The sequence below is a fragment of the Varroa jacobsoni genome, unplaced genomic scaffold (assembly GCF_002532875.2).
Source record: "Varroa jacobsoni isolate VJ856 unplaced genomic scaffold, vjacob_1.0 scaffold_325, whole genome shotgun sequence".
NCBI lineage: Eukaryota > Metazoa > Arthropoda > Arachnida > Mesostigmata > Varroidae > Varroa > Varroa jacobsoni.
The window spans coordinates 48195-63344 of NW_019213227.1; the positions used below are offsets into that span (position 1 = coordinate 48195).

General features: G+C 47.3%; 1 long non-coding RNA gene across 1 annotated transcript; it reads right to left on the minus strand.

Moving 5' to 3' along the window:
• Window positions 1-4573: 4573 nt before the first annotated feature.
• LOC147753647 (uncharacterized) lies at window positions 4574-15150 on the minus strand. The gene is made up of 2 exons (XR_015310562.1): window positions 11649-15150; window positions 4574-10761 (listed from the first exon to the last, which is right to left on the minus strand). It is a non-coding gene; the product is annotated as an uncharacterized LOC147753647 (long non-coding RNA).

Here is a 15150-nt window from a genome sequence, read left to right on the forward strand (position 1 = left end):
CGCACCATTCTTCGTCGTGACGAGTTTATTATCTTTTTTTTTTTTTTTTTTTTTAAAAAAAGCTGTCTTTCGTCTGCTAGCAGAAGTAGAGGATGAACGCATGCGTTTTACGACAAACAGCCCGCCAAAGTTTTCCCCAAATTTAACATACCACGTATATATATAACGGAAGAGACCGTATCGGGAAAACAGCATCTAGGAAGAACTAAATAAATATACGAAGGCGATAACAGGCCTTGTACCTGTCAGAGAGAATTCGCTTGTTGGTATCTCAGCACTGACATCGCAGCGTTACGCTAGTATCGTTCTCGTTAAAGTATTTGACAGTCTTCCTGAACGTCCTTATGATATTTGCATGCAACGAAGATCGACGAAATAAAACTAAGCATTAGCAAAATATCGGCAGAGAAGGTGGAAAGTGGGTCCACGAAAAACATCAAAGACACTCTGAACAATATCTTCTCGGTGCGAGAACAAACACTGCAGCAGCAGGCATTTACCTGACGCCCCATTTTCATACTGGACATCCACTGATATCATTGGGGCGGCAGCAGCTGTAGCTACTTTCTGCAATGACAGACGCACAGACAGAAATCAGTGTCATCAGCACCACTACAACTATCGCAATACGAGACATGAACATCGTTGCCGTTGCAAATGGCAAACTGCAGAACTGGGCTGGGCAGGGGGATAGTAATATCTGCATAGCGATCGTCGCAGATGGCAGGCGTTGCGGCAGAGTTCATGGTGATAATGGTGAGGATGAGGCGGATAGCGCCACGCACAGACCTGTGAGCACTCGCTCGTGTGGACGTGTTCGTGGCTGAACCCGTTTAATAAAGCAGCGTATTTCATCTGCTGTTCTCGTGCTTATGGCAAAAGCTGAAGCAGGTAAAATTTACCACATCAGACATCTAAAATACAATGAGCGCTTTCTAAGCCGTAAGCGATAGTTTTCTTAGGTCACTAACTTAGCTCAAGAATCAGAGCTAGATTAGTGAAGAGCGTCTCTTCACGTTAGTGTCATGTAGCATTACAATGCAAAGGTACTGCTAAAATTATGTTTAGGTTTTCGTAGATTTCGTGGAATGTTGAACTTTTTGGAGAAAAAAAATCTTCAGTTTACTATTATCGAACAGTCCGTTGCAAATATTCGCTCTATTGTCTTACTACTACTACTACTATATGTAGCCAATTGGTAAAAAGAAGCTAGTTACTTTTATACATGTGACTGTTTTATTCGTAAGCGCTCGTTTTTTCAAACTGTGACGTCTGTCGGATGGTCTTGAACTCTGTATGCTCTATCTGATTTGCTTACTTTGAACGCAGTGGTAGACGATTGGTTTGAAGTTTGTTCCGCTAACACCGTATCGGATTAGTTTGATGTAGTCAATACATTTCGAATAGAGCAGTGACCGCAGGATATAGTTTTCTCGGAGCTCTGTTATAGGCCTGCAACTGAACATCGTATAAATAATATATACATACATATAAAATAATGTACATGATCGTTGTATCGTTTACATAAGCTATTACAGCCCTAGACATCTCGATCGTGCCACAGAGGACAGAACTTAACCATTATTGGCGCTTCGTTATATAAGGCAATATCGCCTGGTTACAAACGCAGACGACTCCCGTATTTGGGGCTTAGGCCAGCCGTACCTTCGACCTGCTATCGGTCAAGGAGAAGGTAGTATCATTTCCGTGAGGACGGACCACAGGTCACAGTACGCTTCACTAAATGTAGCGCTAGTATCAAATACGGTTATGCTGTAAATGACGAGCGCGAAATACCTCGTAGGTGATAGCTTTGCTTTCGGTACGTTTGCCATCGGCAAAAAAGTTATCTCCTCTATACGCGGCTTTTCCGCAGAAACATCTCTGCCGCTTGGCGTCTCATACAACATCCTGCTACATCATACTACAGGTACATTGCGAAAAATAGCCTAACTCGCCGTGAATTGATGAGTCAGAGACGACTTTTGGACGGTTTTGCAGATATTTAAACGTTTAGCCTAATCCTATTGCGAAGGTAGGGCCATTAGCATACCTGTGGCAATCTGCGGTATGGCAGCATTGGCGAAATACATTACAAATGCAAGACTGTGACTACGACCTGACTCATAAACTCAATCATGTGTTAGCTGTCTGTGTTTTTGCGGCTGCTGCCTGTTTATGACAGACAAATAGCTTAAGCTTAGTGAGTCGAATAGCTAGACTTAGAGGGAAAGACCGCGGGCAAAAAGAAATAAGGCATTTACACGGAACTTTTGAGGTCATCGTTGATGAGATGAAACGAACTTCGTCCGTCAACGGCCGATACCTTTCGCTCGATAGGCAAGCAACGTGATAGTGGTAGGGCAGAATAGGACTTACCACTTCAACGTTTCGAGAGAAAAAGCTAAGCAAACCGAGCCTTTTAAACATCTAAGAGGCAGTTCGAACGAATGGGAAATCACCATTTCACGTGTTCGTCACTAATCGCCAGTTGGGCCCGTTTATTTGTGTGGCTCGTCTTAGTTGCCGTCGCTTAACTTCAACGACCTAATGCGCTGCGTTGTTTCTATACCTACATTGTTATACTTGATTGGCCTGGCGTTCGTGTAGCAACAGCAGGACACAACGTGTGCTATGTTCGTATCGCGCTCCATCCAATTCCGTCTTGGGTCACACTTATTATTGCACTTGGTTCTTAGCCAGCGTCCCGCTGTTAAATGTCCCAAACTGTCTTACTATGGCAGTACATTGACTTGGTCTATGGCTTTCTATCGATGTGCTCAGGTACATGTACCTACCTAGCTGAATTCTCGGCCTCGTTGGTACTGCTATTGCGGACGATGATCGGCTGCCAGCTTTTCTGCTATTTCTACTGCCGTTTGCTATTATTGTTTTGTTTCAGCAGCTTTAACGTCACTCTTCGTCGTCGTTCCTGCCGTCGTTGTTATCGTCGCGCTTATAGTTACTACTGGCAGTTACTATCTCTTTTGGCTTGACGCGTTCCTCTAACCAGCGTCTATTCTTCCATTGCTTTTTCGAGAATGCGATCTAATTCAACGAAGCACCGTATTTGTTCGGCCTCTGCCACCTTTGCTCGTTGTCCATGTGCTACTGACGTCGCTGCTGCATAGTTGAGCGTACATGGCAGTCCTGTGTTCTGACCGCACTGACGTTACAAACTGTTGCCATGTAGCGACGATGGTCCGTGTCATCGTTGCTCCACGCTTTTCACTGCGTTTGTCGAAATCGGGCAAAGCTGAGCAATCTCGTAAGGACTATGGAGAAACGCCAGAACGAACGCCAGAAACGGCTGATCCAAAAGGGATAGATGAGCGACAAAAAGAATCATTGAGATGGGGAAACAGTACGAGAGGTTTGTCTGGGGAATCGCCTATTGAGCCGTTGAAGCCACTTTCCTGAGGAAAAGCGACTAAGACTGAGCTGTTAGCTGAGCTGGGCAAAGCTTGTCGTATCAGGCTAACGAAGCAAACTGAACTAAGTAACAAGTAAAGTGGTTTTTTTTTTAGTTCATACCGACTGATTGAGAGAACTAAGCTATCGCCCTCGTGCTGTCCCGCTGTACCGGTTCAGGGTCTAGCCAAGGAACGTCTGTCGTATAGAAATCTAACTGAAATAAGAGGGTGTAAGCAAGACAACCCCGCGCCTATCTGACTAATGCTAGAGAGTGAGCGATAGACGCGCGGCTAGAAGAAGAAATGCGAAACAGTCTGAAGTGCTTCTGCTTCACTCTGCGCTGCTCCCTTCGTCCTTATTGCCATTGTCGTTGTCGTCAGTGTGGGGCCCCGTACGCCAACTAAGTGAACGAGCGAGCGAGCGAGCCAGCCAGCCAGCCAGCCAGCCAGCAAACGACCAAGGTAGCGGCGGTAGGGACGTCTTTGAAAGTACGATACGCTTATGCCACTCTGCCACTGCGGTCTGGCCGTTAGGCATGAGACCGCGGCGGGCGCCACCGCCGCTGTTACTAATGTTATAGTCGAAAGCTGAACCACGACGCTGAAGCCAAGGGTGAAGTAAAAAGTTAAACGATCGAAAACAGGCAACGATAGGTGGAATGTCCGAAGTCGATGACTATGATGATGATGATGATGATGATGATAGCGACGACCTACCTATCTCATGGATCTTACCGATCGTGCGCGCCGAGCGGCGAACCAAATGCAACGCAGAATACGGCCGCATCAGTAATAGCAGAAGAGAAAAACTACAGTCGCGTCGTTAGATGCTGATGGCTTTCAAGACGATCGAATCACTGTGGATCAGTAAAGGGTCCTTAGTTACTGCAAAAGTTGAAGTGCCGCGGGTCAGATGAAAACGAGGCACACAGTTGAAAAAAGAGGTTTAGAACACAGCATTTTAAGCTATAATAGTTGCCATACGAGAGGTCGCAGCAGAAGTGGAGAGTCTACTTCTATACGGATGGAATGCATCAATCTGCGGATATGCATAAGCGACGAAGACAGGTTCTACGAACGGTAATAAGCAAATTGTGAGCTTTAGCCAAATCCCATTCCATCGTACACATTGAACACCCGTATATGAAGACGCACTAATGTGATAGCAGATGATAACAATACTTCATTTTATTGTTTATATTCGGTAGAAGATGTGTAACTGTTTACGAACATTTTATGAATATGAAAGCGATTCTCCGATGTAGCCTATTTAGGATTTGATTTACTAAAGTCCAATCGTCGTTGATAAGACCATCGTGTCATACAGACGTGTACTCAGCGGTTGCTCTCTATTTTATAAATGCCGCGTGGTACCATTCATTATAACTGCATTAATAGTGATAATTTCGGCCGGCACAGATGAATTTTTACGAGAGTAGCGAACCTATGGTGGTGCATACGCTACGTGCACGGTACGTCGAATAGTAAGGGAATCGATACAACCGCCGTGATCGCTGCTGGTAAACTGTAATTTTCTAACTGTATGACCGTTCCATTTTCACCATGACGATGCTCGGTAGATATCCAGTAGATGTCAGTGTTCGGTGGGGATTCGCGACTTGCGGACCCGTCGACGCGGATCGCGCCGTAATAGCACAGACTAATAGAGGACCTGGCGGGCGATGGCAGCCGCAGAGGCACAACCATCAACGGTAAATAAGCACGCAAAAGGCTGGCTTCAGTTAACGAGCTACTGCTAGTTCTATATAGTAATTTTACTGTGCATTGTGGAATAAATTCCGCAGGCGCCAGTCAGCAAGCAATGTAAAAAAAAAGTGTAGAAGGCATAGAAAGGAAATAAGCTACTAGACGAGCATATCTTTAGAGGACGTGAAAGAAAGAAAAAGGTTAGACTTGTCGTTGTTACCACGTTCTTCTACCGCTGCTGCCGTTCTTGGTGAAGTTGCATGAGGGGCCCCCAAAGACGCGGTGCGGTTGTGCGACGACCGGCGCCCGGTGACTGCTGGCGCCGGCGACTCGCGACGGGGCACAGCGCTGTTTGCTAGTCGCCACAGCCGCAGCCGCTGGGGCCAGGGCCGTCACATAGATGGAGGCACCTGCGGCGGTAGATGAAGCTCAGCGGTGCAGCGACTTTTAGGCCAGGAGAGAAGCGCCAGGAAGCGATGGGGAGATGACGGAAGGGATTCGGATTCGAAGTTGAGGTTTCAGCTATGCTGCTGCTGTACCCGCCGCCGCCGCCGCTGCTGTTGAAGGCAGCGCAAGCGACAAGACGGCGAATCTTCTTCTAAGTGGTGGATATGGCGGATCTGCTGGATTGAGCGAATCAGAGACACACGTAGATGGCGGTAGTGGTAAGGACGGTAGGAAAGCCGGCCACGAACTGATAGGCTGAACTAACGAACCAATCGGAGGGATAAGAAATCGGAGGAGCAGCGGCCCCGGCGGCGGCAGCCCCAACAGCAACAGCAGAAGTAAAAGTCTTCGCTGCAGCAGTAAGTGTTCTGTACGTACAAATGAAAATGCGTGCGCAGAACTGGGAGGACCCCAGCAATATGACAGGGCAGTATTATGAGGATTCCCTGTAGTGACCGTAACGAACTGTACTATGCAGCGTGCCGAAAGCAGAAGGGCACAATCTATGCGGTGTGCATTTTTTCAACGTATACACACACACACACACACACACACGCGCAGGGAAACACCTACAATATACAATGCTTATGTAGAAGTAACGCTTTGTAGCGTGGTGTAACATAGCAACCGGTTCGTTGGTCGACTGTCGATTAGTTGGCAGGTTCTACCGACGATAGAATGTGGCGTCTTCGCGAACAAACATAGGACCATTTGTCGATGGTCCAGGCAAACCAGGCGCGGCGGCTGCATGGTCTTCAACGTCATCGCCAGTGGCAGCGCTGCCACGAGGGAATTTGAGACATGGAGCGACGGCTTCGGAGCAGGAGCGAGAACGCGAGACAACCTGAACAAGAAATAAGGCAGGAGAAATGTACAAGAGTCAGAATACGTTAGCGACACGAGGGCGATTTAGGAGAGGAACTAGCAACGCATAGAAGGGCCGCAGTTCCACACAATCAAGATCCACAAGCAGCCGATGAAAGCCAATGTCCTTAAGTCCATATGTATTTGTTTCACGCGGTTGGCGCGTGGCTAGTCCTTCCCTGTAGAGCAAATACCCACGCTCCACTTAATTGCTGCTGCATAAATAAACGGCAAAGCCTTGTCGAGAGATTCGTACACGGAAAACACGCTACGCATAAAACTGGCTGGAATAAGCAAGCCTACGGAGGCGTTGCTGTTGCGCATTGGATTGCGTATTCGGACGTAAGTCAGAAAAAGCAAGAACGACGCCACTAGGCTATACGTAGGTAGAACTATTTATCTAGCCTTTCTCGTATGGTGTAGTATAGTGATAGGCCGTAAATGTTTTCAAACTGCAGCGCGCTTATGATGACAAGAAAGCTCTCAATTTTCGCAACTGCGGTTCAACAGTAACATAAATGAAATATAATATAGCAGCGTAAAGCTAGTTGCCCCTATAGCAATGAGGTTGTTTAGATATATCGAACTTCGCTGTATGCAGTACGTTCGAGTACGAACGAGACCATAGGTTCCATCACTTTAAATTATTGAAGATAACAAGCTAAAATTGAACCGATTACTCAGTTAGTTGCTTCCATTTCATGAATAAATACAACACAGAAAGGCTCTACTCGAATTTTACTCTAGAACCACACGCCTTATTTGACCCGAGACGTGCAGGTGTGTTCGGGGAGCTGAAGTCCTGAAGCTGCGACATTTCGGGAGTCGTCACGAATGTTATGCTCTTTTATGGCAGTAAACGACTTGAGGGAAACGAGACGACCATGTTATCAAGTGTTCGTTAAGGTGGATCGAATAGTATAAAAACTGGAAGGCAAATTTTACCGCTGATTTAGTATCGGCCACTTAAACGAAGCCCAGCATACAGAAGTAGGATAGATACGAGCCTGAGAGAAAAAAATTGCAGGACATTACCAAAAGGTATTTTCGTCATCGTTACGAAAAGCTGCATTGTTCGCGATGGGCCATATTGTACGATATTATTTTTTCCGACATTATAAACGACGTTAGGGTCACTATTAGGTGTTACTTGAGGAAAGGGGCCCCAGAAAGTCTACAGTGTCATGGATTTCAAGGGAACTATGCCAGTATGGGTACTAGTGTAGCTGCGAAAACACGATCTTTTCAGGGAATGAACTGGTAAAAGCATCTAGCAAACGCCGTGATCAACAACATCGATTTGTAATACAAACAGGTGAAAGGAAAAGAACCACTAGCAAATAGGCATAATGCGAATAATACCGTAAAGTTATTGTCACATAAACAGCAAGCGTTTGACTAAGTCGTCTCACACAAGGACCCTGTAACGAAACAAGCCGCCTTTTGCTACTGTCTTTGTTGTAAAAATAATTTTTACAACAATAACAACATCAAAATTTAGATTGAAAGCGCGACAAAAGTACCGTCTCACTTTCATTCGTCGGTTATCACTAGCCGCAGTACGAGATGGGGCGACAGGCAAAGACGACTGTATCCAGCAGGCGGGGAGCCTAAACGATGACCAACCACAGTTCGTAACAGGGCAACTGCAGTTCGAATCGGGTCGTTGTTGTAGGAAGCGACAACAGTTACGGCCGGCGTGTCCACGTAAGCCAGAAATGGGTGGCGCTTGTTGCGTTCGTAATACAAATGAAAACTTACAGTCACGAGATAAGATCATGAAATTTTACCAATTGTCTATCGTTGTGAATTTGTACTCGACTGTAGTTACGTGACGCTGCGCTGTGACCTAACGTTTGCTTATCGAGTCCGACGATGCCGCGACATGCCGGTCCCCAGTTTTCATGCATGTTTTTTTGGGTGAGTGAGTCATGCTGGCTATGGCGTGTCTGAGCTGGGATCACATTGCATTGGGTCTCAGCGATAAATGCTGTATCGTCGTTGGCTAAAGAGAACACACAGAAATAAATGCCCATGTATTTCTTTATTGGCCTTCGCCCGTCTTGCTTAATCTTAGATTCTCAAAATGGTCAAATTGCACTGGGTACGTTAGTTCGTATAGGCTGAACAGGATTTTCATGACCAAAGTAACAGTTCGTTATTTATCGACGGTCGATTCCTGTTTCCTGCGGATCGAATCCGGCCAGACAGTAATAGGCGATTGAGGTGACGCTGCCACCAAACGAAATGAACGCTTTCGAACGGTAAATCCAACCATTATATGGTACCGTTTTTAATAGATGAGCTTAACTAATCTATGCATTCTGTGCTCTACCATATTTAAGCAGTTCCGACCTGGTATCGACCACTTGAGTAAGTGAAAGGCCGATTGTACGCTGAGCAAAACCTGTCGGTATCAGTAAAATGCAAAGTTCGTCGTATTGACGGCAGCGGCATCAGCTCTGCTAACGCTAGTAGCGGTATCGGCTACGAAGGAGAGAAGGCACACGACGATAAATTTCGAAGAGTGAAGACAAAATGAGTTTGAAAGCAGGTTATCCGCTCGGCAATTGGTTATTGCGACTCTAACGTTCACAGCGCTAATAACGCCAGCACAACCCCCAGCGCCTGTTGCAAAACGGCCAATTGTGGTCACCGTCCGTCGTTATTATCACATCTAGATGCTTCAGCTGGCGCCCCATAGATAGTCCGGAAAAGAGATCCGTGTTCTGCATGTTTATCTGTCTACGGTTCCCTGTTTTTCATGGCGTTGCCCTTTTATGCGGACCAACTGTACAGTTGGTCGCCCATCACAATGAGCTTGGCACAATGGTCTATAATGGCGAGGCGAGGCGATGGATACAAACCGGTGGCCCGCCACCAACAGCGACGACTCTGGCCGTAGGCTCCATTCCGGCCGTCCTTGTATGAGCTAATGAATGAAATGTGACCTGATGTTGTCACTGATTGTGTCGGCAGCAGTGTTGCTGCTAACGCGACGGGCGACCACGAGGCAACGACAACAGCGGAGCTCGAACGGTTGGGTTGTTTGTTTTTATGCAAGTTTCGTCATGGCTCGTTCCTTTCTTTCTTCGCCGAGACGCTTAGCTGGACGTGGACGGGCAGACATTTGCTTCTTCAAACGCCTGTTTGACAAGCTGCTGATCGAATGGACTAGCTGATGACAAATCAAACTTCAACGATACTCACTCGAACCACGCAGAAGCCAAGAAGAAGTGCTGCGGCTACCGTACCCGTGCCCGTTCCTATCTCCGCCGCAGCTGGCTATTTTCTAAGGTGCAAGTATAGGCAGTATCGTGTGACTAATGATGTCAACAATGCCACTGCTGATTGTGATGGCGAGGCCTACAATTATTATATTGATGGTAGCGTTGATGACGGTAGTGTGACCGTACCGTAAGTGTGCGCACAGACGAAGCTAGAACAACCTTTACCAGTGTCATGTGCTCATTGTGGCTAATATTGTTTATTGATAATAGCCGCTTGATTTTTTCCGACCGTCAGCCGACAAGCCCTGAGTCTCATGTCACTTTGCTATCCAGCTTATCACAGACAGACACACACACACACACACGCACGCACGCCGTGAACTTCTACGACGGCTGCAGTACTGCAGGAACATCGACATTTGGGTCAGTATAGCGATGACTTGCGTAGTCTTCAATTTCGCGCATCGTATTTTACGGTGCGACCACTATCATTGATGTATTAGCCGATTTGTCGGCCATCTGCGTGCCTGCCCTCTCACATCGAGCGATGATAGGGCGAGCTGGTATCTGCGATCATTGGAGGTTAGCGGTTGCATTGATGTACATTGAGATTCATAGGCTAGCATATGCAAGGGGTTCTCTCGAAGCAGGGCAGTCAGTGAGGAAGGGCTATGCTATGCCCCTAGCTGCCATATGCATGGGTTAGGATACACATGCGAATGCCAGCCTGATAGCTAGAACTCGAAAACTTAGAGGGAAACTGGGGGGAAGGGGGTGAAAAGAGAACTCGATGAACAAAATTTGGTTACAAAGCGGATTACAAAGCGAATAACCATGGACGACTAAACAGCTCAGTGGCCAGGTTACAGCTGCAAGAATTGGACAGAGCAACAGGACAGTGTGCAAGATGACGTAAAAAGAAGTAAGTATCTTTTTCGGATTATCAATGACATTATTCATGTGTCCCATTTTAGTCAGGCGCCGCGAATGATCCTAAGTTAAATTGTACAGTATTGATTGTGAAAAGGTAACTTGTCTACAGATGTCCTGCTTTGCTGCTTCCAAGGTTGTCTTCGTACACAGAGACTGTTCGGTCGATGCTGCAAAAAAGTTGAAAGTTGATGTTATACTAGCGTGTGGAGAAATTCTATCATTCCATAACTAGAATTTCGTTGCTTATCAACATGAGCACGATTATTGCCATAATCTATTTATATGTTCGGATAGTAGACGACGATAAAACAGTCGTCTCAAGCTTATCGTTTAAAGATAGATTGGTCATATTTCTATTAACTATCACTGCTTGCCGTTACATGTATATGAACGCCGTCGATGGTTCTGTTCGTTCCACGGCGACTTCTTAGCGTGATCGTTGTTGTAATGGCGGATCTTTCGATAACGCGACACGGTACAATCTCCCGTATTTGTTCCCTAACCTAAACATTTTTCTCTGGACGTACCCCACCCAATGCACATCACTAACCGAAACAATAATGTGATGAGGCCACGGAGGCACACCATTTTTGTTCTTTTTTTTTGTGTATAGCATTTCGTGTTTGCTCCGTTGCTTGCTGGCTTCGCCGCTTTCATTCATTCCATAGCGTTTACTGGATTTTACCAGCTCACAGCAAGTTTTCAGCGAACATACTTGCTTGTTCTATCTCGTCCGTCAGTTAGCCGTCCAGCCGGCCAGCTAGCTAACCAGTTAGTACTGAGCTAGACATTGAGATAGCGTTGATTTGCTACCTACACTGCCCGACGCGTCTGCTCATCGTCGCCATGGCGGCACTCGATGGTGCTGCTCGCCGACTGGATCGCTGCCGCGGTGACAGGCGACGACGTTGCTGTTGTCTTGTCTTAAAGTTTTCTAGATTTGAGCTTGTGCGACTGCTACCGCCTTCGCTACTGGTTTTGGGTCAATGGGGTGTCGGCGTGCCTTGGAGTCTATGTCCTTTTCGCTCCGTCCACCTCTACCTATCTGACTCACCTTTCCGCTCAGTCTTCACTGCGATCTCAGTTAGTGGGTTCGTCGCTTGTGACCGATGATGCTGCCACGATGACTTGACTGCGATCCTGTTGTGTCGTGTGTCGCGGTCCGATTGGGCCCACTTGTTCCTTTTTTTGGCGTTCACTTCTCGCTGATATGCACTCGCAGACTCCGCAGTCTAAGGGCTGCGCGCGTGTGTGAGAACGCTCTCTGTGTTATGCGTATGCCTGTCTTCATTTGGACGAGCCAGATGGCCGACTGCTATCTTCGTTAGTCGAGTTAGTTTTTCCGTTAGTGGCAGACGCTACGAGTTGCTCGCCTGGAAGACGAAGCGAGAACGCCAAAAGACAGGTCTACAGAGTCGCTCCCAGCGGCAGCATCATCGCCGCCGCCGCCGCCGCCGCCGCCACCGCTGTTGTTGAACTGAACTCTAAATTGCGGGCGGTGGTGATGGTGAACATTTCTGGACGCAGTTCTTTTCATCTTTTGCTACTGCTATCTGTTGTCGGCTAAACGCTTCCTCTGCCATACTTTTTCTCTGTAGAGTCTTCGTTCAGAGACTTTAGATAATTAGGCGGCCAATATGAACTGGGAACAAGGGTTAAGTTGAGTCGAATCGAAAGCTAGGACCAGAAAACAGACGCGATCATCTTTTCTCCCGGTTATAGCACTACTGCACAGGGTTGCTAGTATTCTTGTGAGGATTATTTCGATCGTCTTTAGAGGAACAGTCGGCAGGGGAGAGCACCGCTCAGGAATGACGAACGAAGGGATAAACATAGTCTGCGCCGCAGCGCCAATTCACGCAGCTATAAACCTCGCCACTAATAGAAAAAATGGACAAAATTCATTCTGTTGCCTCTTTACTAGTCGTGCACTGTGCAACGCTTCCTATCAGGAACATGTTTGCCATGCTCTCGTTTAGCTGCTCGAAATGCGTGATGCCATATACTTTCTGAATATATAGATAGTCAATATATTTGGTTCGTTTCTTTGGTTTGCTTTCATCGCAAGTATAGAGGCTGGCCCCAAGGTAATTCAGCGTGTCGGCTTTACGTCTATTGCTGTCGTATTGACCAGTCTCGCTACTTGCCTGTAGAAGTAAGTTCATCACTTCAATCAGCGAAAAACGCTGCTTTTAAGAAAGTATCCTCTAGAGCGGCTAGGACAACACGGCGGGCGGTGTTGCTGCGTCGGCCGTTTCAGTGGCTGCTGATACTAATATACATAGCGAATGGCCGCAAGGCATGATTATAGGAGATTTGGCAGCTGGCTGCCATTTACTCATTGTATCCTGGTAATTAATGGCTATTGTAGAAAAATCAGCTGAAGCCATCGCCGAGGTGCGAGCAGTACTTGTGGTACAGCAGCGTATACAGCTTCGGGTAAGCAGCGAAAATAAACTCTGTTCGCATTTTCGCCACGCACCCTCCAAGCCAGCGGCCGCTTTGCCACTAAAAGCGCACTTTATATCTGCGCAGACTATACCGATGTCGTGTTTCCCCCTTTTCGATGCCTTCCCTGTGGTTCTGAGCTGGCTGAGTTGATGATCTTCCGACGCAAGATCATCAGCTCAGTTAGCAGTCGCTGATTGCCGCAGCAACAGTCGTAGCGATAGTAAAGGCAGATCCTTGACCGCCGCGACGTGGCTTGCTTTTCGCTTCGATCGACGGTCCGGCCCGTTTCACTGTCCGTCCGCGCCTGAATCAATCTAATGTTGGCGGCTGCGGAGACGGCGGTGGTGGCATCAACGTATACTCGCATTCTGCTCTCTCCAGCGCATTACCTTCTCTTGTCGTCGTCTTCTTGCGTCGTTGACTCTCCTTTTCATATCTCTCGCTCTCAGCACGCGCGGCTTCGAAAGCGCCGCGTCTGCCAGCGGGAGAATCTCCTACTCGGTGTCGATCTGCCATGTATGAAGCAACGACCTAGCAAACTATAACGAAGTTCGTGTTCGCACACAACTATCGTTGCCGTTAGCAGTATCGGCACAAATGGCCGAATAAAGTATGAGGTAGTAGTAACAGCGGCGGCAGTATGCGTTGCCATTGGCGTGATCGTCATAGTAACGCAATTCATCGCACTACGCCAGTCGATGGCTGGTCTCATGTATATCTCGTGTATTTCCGAGCGTTTCTACGTGCACCTTTGCGCATAGGCAGGGTGTCTGTGTGCGTGAGAGAGTGCGAATGTAAGTCTACGAGGATATATATGGGTATCTAAATGTATTTGGTAAAGGAGCTTCTCTGCTACTAGCTCATTTTGCCCCGTTACCTTTCACTTCTATGTACTATGTTTATATGTGGCTTCTTGATGTGGTGTGGCTTTTGTCGTCGATGCTATACAGTGCGGTCGGTCCCTCGATCACTAGACTCGTCCGTAGCTTCGCTGGTGACATGACTTTCGCTTGCCGACAGCGACAAGAGTTGTCGTTCTTTTTGTCGACGCCGTTGGCGGCTGAAGAACAGCGAGCGGTGCACCGACGGCAACGCAATCATTACCGTTATACGCTATCGCAGAGCTTGCGCCAGTTCCCAGATCTCAAGTGAGAGAAAAAAACTGTGTTGGCCACGACGCAAGCAATGGCGACAGTAACAATAGTAGCCACAGCGAAGTTGCCGTTACGAACGCGATAGAAGAGGGATACACACGCTCAAACAAACGTGCTGCGGCCACACGCACAAGATTGACTAGCCCTCACTGTCTCTCTTCCCCTTGCTCGTATGGCGTGAATTGGATGATAAAGAGAAAAAAAAGGGAGGTTTTCTGAAAAAAAAAAAAAAAAAAAGTCATCTGAGCGATATTCTCTGAGTACAGCCGGACTCTTCGCCATCATTGAGCCACTCTCGGCAACATTCTTATTATTAGCATCGCAACGACAAATAGCGGTGGTCGGTCGTTGCTGTTGGCTATCGAATTTTAAAGGAGAGCCTGGTTTAGCGGCCGCCCGCGGCCGCAACGAATAAAGCCGCCATAGCAGCGACTGCATATAAGAGTATGGTGAAATAATAGGCGCCATTGACGTCTCTGCAGAAACAACAAACCACCCTACCGACCAGTGCCACCTCGGCCATACAGACTAGCGTCTCTACGGATAGGCCAGAGAGCCACCACTCGAGATATCTTCGATAATAATAATAATAATAATCAAGCTCGGGTGATGAGTCATTATCAACATGAACAATTGTATTGTTGCTGCTGCCAAGTTCCGGTCGCGCCGATGTTGATGTTGCTAAGAACGACCTGGTGTGCCTGTTACGTAGACGGCTATGTACGGTTCGGTAGCGTTGCCGGCATCGAGAGCTAGTCGTCCACCTTAAGCGATGTCAGGAGGCGAAAGAAATTCGTAGAGCGAACGGGTAAACTGGTCTCTTTCCTACAGACTTGACGCCAAGCAAAGCGATGCTGACTTTGACGATCGTACGGTTGTCTTCAACGATCGCCGCTCCGCTATGACTTGCCACTAGCGTTATTAGCATGCTCATCATCTCGAACTAAAGTT